General features: G+C 32.9%; 1 long non-coding RNA gene across 2 annotated transcripts; it reads right to left on the bottom strand.

Annotated features, from left to right (window-relative positions):
• Positions 1 to 2403: 2403 nt before the first annotated feature.
• Positions 2404 to 6801, bottom strand: LOC121131408 (uncharacterized). Of its 2 annotated transcripts, XR_011784213.1 has the most exons (5): positions 6655 to 6801; positions 6398 to 6471; positions 6066 to 6344; positions 2772 to 6005; positions 2404 to 2707 (listed from the first exon to the last, which is right to left on the bottom strand). It is a non-coding gene; the product is annotated as an uncharacterized lncRNA (long non-coding RNA). The 2 variants fall into 2 exon arrangements; XR_005869048.2 differs by having other exon boundaries at positions 6066 to 6471.
• Between the last annotated feature and the right edge of the window lie 32 nt (positions 6802 to 6833).

Here is a 6833-nt window from a genome sequence, read left to right as displayed (position 1 = left end):
TTGGAGTTCTACAGTGTTTTTTTTTAAGTCGTTGCGTCCGTTTGTGCAATGTAAAGTTCTTCTGTTGGCTTTTATGCACTCGAACGTACCTAATGAAATGAGTTCAGAAGTTTCATTCCATTTATTTTCATTAATAATTCTGATTTTTTCTTTCAGAACTTGTGTGTATTTGCTTATTTCCAGTCTTTTTTCGGTGCAATTCAGCTGAGGAGGATGTCCAAATCTAAAACATCTTTGCCATTATAGTCTAACTCTGGGAAATCAGAGATTAACTAGACTTTCATCCACATATACTATTTGGGGCATATTAAATAATCCCCTACCACCTCAAAAGTATAATTTGAGGTCCTCCATTTAATTTTGTAATTCTTGAAGCATTCCTCCGCATCTGAGTTTCCAGGGTTTTGTTCTGTGTGGGAGTCAACAAATTTACAAACAATAATTTCTTTTAGTCTGCCTTCGTCGACTCTTTTAAAAGTATTCACTGCAGTCATTTATAAGGTTCCCATCCGATTCTCGAAATTGAATTGTTGGTTTGAAATTCCCGTTGATCAGCAGTGTGAGAGCCGTCAGGATTGTGTTCTGGTTCACATACAGGGGTTTTCTTCTTTTGTAGTTTTAAGATGACCTGATTTAGACGATTATGAAATTGACAATGACCTCTTTTTCTTCTCATCTCATTTAAAATTTTAATTTGTATATCAATGGTCACAATTTCACTCTTAGGTCCAGTTACATCGGTTTTGTAATATTTATTTAATCTCTCTAGCCTTAATATAAAGAAGGATCTCACTGTGTTCGTGCCTTTTGCAACTATTTACCTCTGCAAGACTGGAGTTTCCCGTCTGCTTCACATCAAAACCAAGAGCAGAAAGCAGCTGGATCCTCAACACAACATGCAAGTGGCACTCAGTACCAAGATACCAAGATTTGATACCATCGTAAATAGAAAGCAACAGCAACAAAGTCACTGAGTTTGGCGCTCAGCCATAATAATTGACAACACACAATGTCAGTTATATAAATAAATAATTAAATACATGAGAGTTTTGTTACTCACAGATTATGATATCAATATTGTTTTTCATCAATTCTGAAAGGGAGTGCGAGAACTGGCTGGTGAATTGAATGAGGTGCAAACAAAGAAAACGATTAAGAACCACTGTTGTTGATCAAGATCAACAGATTCGGACTCAAATCCCCATTATGCGAAGAAAGAGGATGGTTGTACATCCTATTTTTATGAGAAGACCAATCTTAGGTCTTTACTATTCTCTAGTACCTGAGTTGAGGCATGATCCTAAGCTTCATCTCCAGTATTTCAGAATTAATGAAGATTTGTTTGGTTAGCTCCTGTCTCTGGTAGGTTTAAAATTAAATGTACTATTTAATAACTATTACAATGTAAATACTTCCATTATTAGTTTTCTCAAAGATTGACATCCAAAAGTTTTGTAAGCCCTCAAAAATGGCTGATTTTACCCGCTATGAAGTTTGCATTAACTTTAAGATTCCTTGTGACTGGTACATCTCAGGTAAAATAACATATATTACTCTAAATATAATATATATATTTAATTTTAAACTTCTACTAATATTTTAGATAGAGCTTTCATTCAATTTAAAACGCCACGCAAATTACGCGTAGTATATTTAAAAATTTTAATTCAATTGAAAAAATATATATATAGGAACTCAATTAATGGTTTTCATAGGTTCACAATGGTCAAAAGTTGGAAGTGAAAATCCCGCTTTCTCTTCAATAACATCAAAAAACTCAATCAATTAACGTCAGATAAACTATTTCAGTATAATCTAAGAGACAATTTTAAAGATGCAATACTGACAAAAGCAAAAAGGATAATGCAAAGAAACATAACTTCCTAAACTTAATCAACACTCCAATCCGAAGACAAAAAAGATCAATCATCTTACAGGCACTCAAATTTACATAATTTTACATTCGCTTCATATATATTAAACAGAGCTAATTCTAATATTTTATAAAAATAAAATTTTCAATAATTAATTATGGTCATAATAAAAAGAAAATCTCCTGTGTGTTTGGAATACATTGGGAAGAGTAGCGATACGTGTTCGATAAAGTACAAGTTCTTGTTCATTTTATCAAAATTAGAAATAAGTCAAGTGATGGATAATTTAAGATTTATCTTCCATAACAAAAAGGAACACTAATATCAATCAAATTGATGTATATTGACGTAGTTGAAAATGGTCATCTTAATTATATTTTAAATCCCAGATTAAATCAAGATTATGTAAAGAAATTTGTAGTCGGAAAGTTGAGACGAATCTACTCTAACATGTGCATACTTATAGTGAAATATTTCTTAAGTTATTTAATCTTTATTTATTAAAGTAAATAATTATACCTTTATTTTTAATGTTTATAATAAGTCATAATGAAGGCTGAGAAATATTTTAGAATTTGTGGTATTTTCGTTGATAATTCCCATGCAGGATCCAAATTTAATTGCTTTGGAAAAATGTAGTGTAGTTCTATGTACAAGATCCTTCAATAATACATCAATTCCTCCAAATATTATACAGAATCATCGTATACTTCTTCATATATGAACTATAAAGTTCTATAAAATATCAGAATAGTCGATTGAAAGATCCAGTGAGGAGTAGAGAGAGTTCTCATCCACTTTTATTAGGGGGTTTGCTAAAAATCTCCCATAACCTTGATAATAGGTAATTGTAAATTTCCAGAAATCTAAATAAATTTTTTATTTAAAAGTACTCACTATTCCTGGGGAGAAGACTATAACCAAACTATTACCAAAATTTGAGGAGGAAAGTACCCATCAAATACCCGAAGTAGAACTGAAAAAAAGAAAAGGAAACCGGAAATGATTAAGTCAGTCCGTCTAGCTGTGAAGACGGATCATCGCGACATTGTCAGGGAGCTTTCCTTGGAGTATGAACTTTCATTGTGTACCGTCAACCAAATCCTCACCAAAGATCTCGGTATCTCAAAACATTGTGCAAGATGGGTACCTCGAATTCTCACATAGGAGCACAAAATGAGAAGGGTGGAATGTGCAAATTTTGAGGACTTTTCGGACCCATCTGAGTTATCAATTGTGGCAACTGGCGAGTCTTGGGTATCCTTCGCCACACCCAAAACCAAAGTATTTTGTGTTACTTTACCAAAATCAACTGGGCAAATTTTTCTGATCGACATATCAGTGCTGAGTGCTTTCTACAACTTGCACAATCTTCTATCCAGTTATGTGAAAATAATTTTGGTTGTAGTGTTAGAAGTATCGTGACAGACAATGCAGCAAATGTTACCAAAATACGGAAACTACTAGATGAATCAACTGAACACAATATTATCTCCTTTGGTTGTGCAACACACCTTCAGTTTGTCCGAGGATAATTTGTGGGTATTACAAATAATCAAAATTCTAACAATATTCTCAGTCCCATTACCAAGTCAGCCTCGGGGAAATACATGAACGTTGTTTCCCTCATCCTAGTGGTAAACTTAACAGAGGAGTTACTGTTTAATCAGTACAATACCATCAGGTGGACTCTTTGGTAAATACGTTTCAATATTGTGACATTGTATGTAGACAATCACACAGTAAATAGAAAATTATGCATCCGTAGTCTATGTGGAGGTAATCTTCAGACCTGAATTCTTCACCCTTAAGATGGTTCAAAGCGAGTTCATCTCCTCATCGATGCAGTCCACAATTTTAAGTAATATAAGTAAACTCTTCATCGTCTTATCAATCCGTGATGTCATATCAACAAAAAGAATTGAGTGATGTACTTAGTTTTACTTTAGTGAAAAACTTTTTATTTCACAAATATCTAAAGGATACTACTTAAACGTAAGTAGTTTCCACAATTCCACGCGTTCAAGACTATCCATGCAATGCCTAAAAAGAATCATTTCTAAAAATCTTATAATTGAAAGAAAAACAATGTTATAAGTAAATTGAGAGCATTCTGGGGAAATCTCCCTACTGTATAACTTTTTCTAGAGGTTTTTAACACCAACAAGGAATAGAATTTATATTGTCGGATATATAGTATGTACAATCATTATTCAAAAACTTGCTATGTCTGCACATCTCTCAAAATATATAAATATGATATGACCTTAAATAAACTAAATAATAAAATAAAAGTAAATACTCAACTACCGTTAATTATCATTATGCCTTCGAATAGAAATTGAACTTCGTTCATAAATTAAAGGAACTGATGTGGAAGTGAGATACGTTCAAGTCTTTTAGCGCTGATCAGAGATTACAGACAATGTAGTATTATTTTATTATCACATTACTTTTTGTTCGAAGGTATTATGATAGTTTTTAATAGTTAACAGTAATCTCGATCCTGATGTTTTTTATTTCAAAAAACAATTATTACATGTTCAAAAATTCAAACATGTGTAATGAGATTGAGATGAAAGTTATGGACACAAAACCAAAATCTCCGAATAATTTATCCTATTCCACAGATTTATGAAATCACTTTCAAGACTTTACATACATTAGTGAATGCTCAATAATCATAAACAATATTCCATATTAATTTTTTTATTTGATTAAGCAAAGATTGATGACTCACAAGTAACATATATTTAATTAACCTTATAATAAAGAACCCATAACATCAAAGGGATGATTAAGAAGAAATATTACCCAATAAGATCCAAAGTATCTTCATTCCATTTTTGAAATTAAAAAAATAAAAGACCTCAAAAGTCAACTTTGAGGAACCTATCCATTTTCTTCCTCCCTTCAACCCTGTATTTTTACTTCATTCCGTCTTTAATGTTGATAGTTATGTATAATTTAAATCATACAGGAGTGCAAAAAAAACTTTCCGTCAAAAATAAAAAAATAAATCATGAATACAGAATAATCCAACATTGAAGACATCAAGGGAATTATGAATGCAGAAACATCGCTCCCTGACTAAATATAAACCATGGAAGACTAAAAACACATGGAAGTGAAAGAAAAAGAGTTTCCGAACTATTAAGTAACTTCGTAATAAACGTAGAGACGAATTTTGCTCTTAGATTTGAGGCGTTAAAGAGGCAAAGCTTCTCCTCGTCATGTTTATAAATAAAATTTAAGAGTGAATATGCATAAAAGCATGAGCGGAATAGCATGTCCGAAGGGGTTGAACCCCTTTCTAGATTTCCAATTTCAATGAACCTTTGTATTCCAACCTTTTCAAAGTTTGAACGGAGAAAATAAGATCCAAGAAGGTAAATATTGGGAACAACAAAATAGTCCTTTTGTTGAAAGTATTTATATACATTTTTAAAATATGCACTGCCTCCCGCAGACTTGATCATGAAAGCGAAGACTTTTTTAGTTGCTTGGTTGTTTTCTTGTCAAAAAAAATCCTCTTTTGGCCTTGGGAAACTTGAAGAGGATGATCATTTGTTGAAAAAGAAATTAAAGCAACGAATATTGTAGATGATTAATGTTTACAGAGTTAATGAATTCAAGAAATTATTTACAAATATTATCATATGTATCCGTGTCTGTCTGAAGCTCATTGGATCCAAAAAAGCTCCAACGTTGATGGCTTCTGTTACAGTGTTGATTCTTTCAGAAAATCTTAAACAGTGGGATACACAGCCGTTTTTGAGTTGAGTATGATTATGATATATCTTGAATGATAAGTCATCTTTCACTTCGAAGCTGACAGAAATATCCAATCCTTTGTCATCTGAATGGATTATTTTTACCATTTGGAACTTGCATCAAAACATATCTTGAAGGCAATGTTTGAGAAGAGAGCTCCAGATAGAGATTTTTTGCCGAGTGGACTGTCTCTTGCAAAAAACATATAATTTTCTGATGCTTTAAAACCGTTCGTTTTGTAACTTGAGTCTTCGATTGGTAGTTAAGGCTCTCGTTAGTCTAGGGATGGGCGGTCGTGATGATAGGTAGGTAAGAAGATTATGCCATTGGGATGGAATGGAATCCTCTTTCAAATGTCTGAAAGATTAAAAATATTCAAAATGTACACGTGCAATTGTAATAATATAAACACATTACCTCAGTTTCCTTTCTCACGTCTTGTGCCCAAAGATATGGCGACGAAATCATGGGACTTAAAATGTTTGCAACACAATCATGAATTAGGCGATGGCGTCTAATAAGTAATAACGTGTGTCTCTTGGAATGCTCCTATACGACATTGCCAACATGGTAGAGTCCATCATTAGGAAGTGATGAATGCTCACTTCAGAATCCTTAATTACGCTGGAACTACATCCAGGAGCAGAACACGTATAATCCATGGTGGAGCCAAATTCACTGGAGCGTGATCGATAACTAACAACATAATCAACATAGAAAGGTAAACTAATTCATATTTGAAACATCACCTCTGAATGGTATTAAAAAAGTGTACGCTTTTTAAGTCGCACTTCCATGTGTTTCTAGTCTTCCTTGGGTTACCCTACAGGTCTATTTTCGTTGACAGATCTTTTCCCTTTAAAAGGCGGCTTACCACATCTTATATATCGTATAAGTGTACATATAGGTATAAATATGTATTCAGTAAACATTCCGAACTACATAATTCTCTCGAAAGGAAATTCTGTTACCCGGATAAAGACTCTCTTTTATTAAATTATTTGACTTCTTTTTATATCAATTTTAATTATGTACAACGGAAGTTCCTTTATCCGTGATCCGGCAGGGTTTTGAGGTACAATAAGGTCAAAACCCCATTCGATATACATAAATGATGTCGCGGCAGAAGAGTAACTTGAAGAACATATATATGTATAAAACCGTCATATGAGATGCATAAACAAG

This window comes from Lepeophtheirus salmonis, unplaced genomic scaffold (assembly GCF_016086655.4).
Source record: "Lepeophtheirus salmonis unplaced genomic scaffold, UVic_Lsal_1.4 unplaced_contig_546_pilon, whole genome shotgun sequence".
Taxonomy (NCBI): Eukaryota; Metazoa; Arthropoda; class Copepoda; order Siphonostomatoida; family Caligidae; genus Lepeophtheirus; species Lepeophtheirus salmonis.
This window is presented reverse-complemented; position numbering and strand designations above follow the sequence as displayed.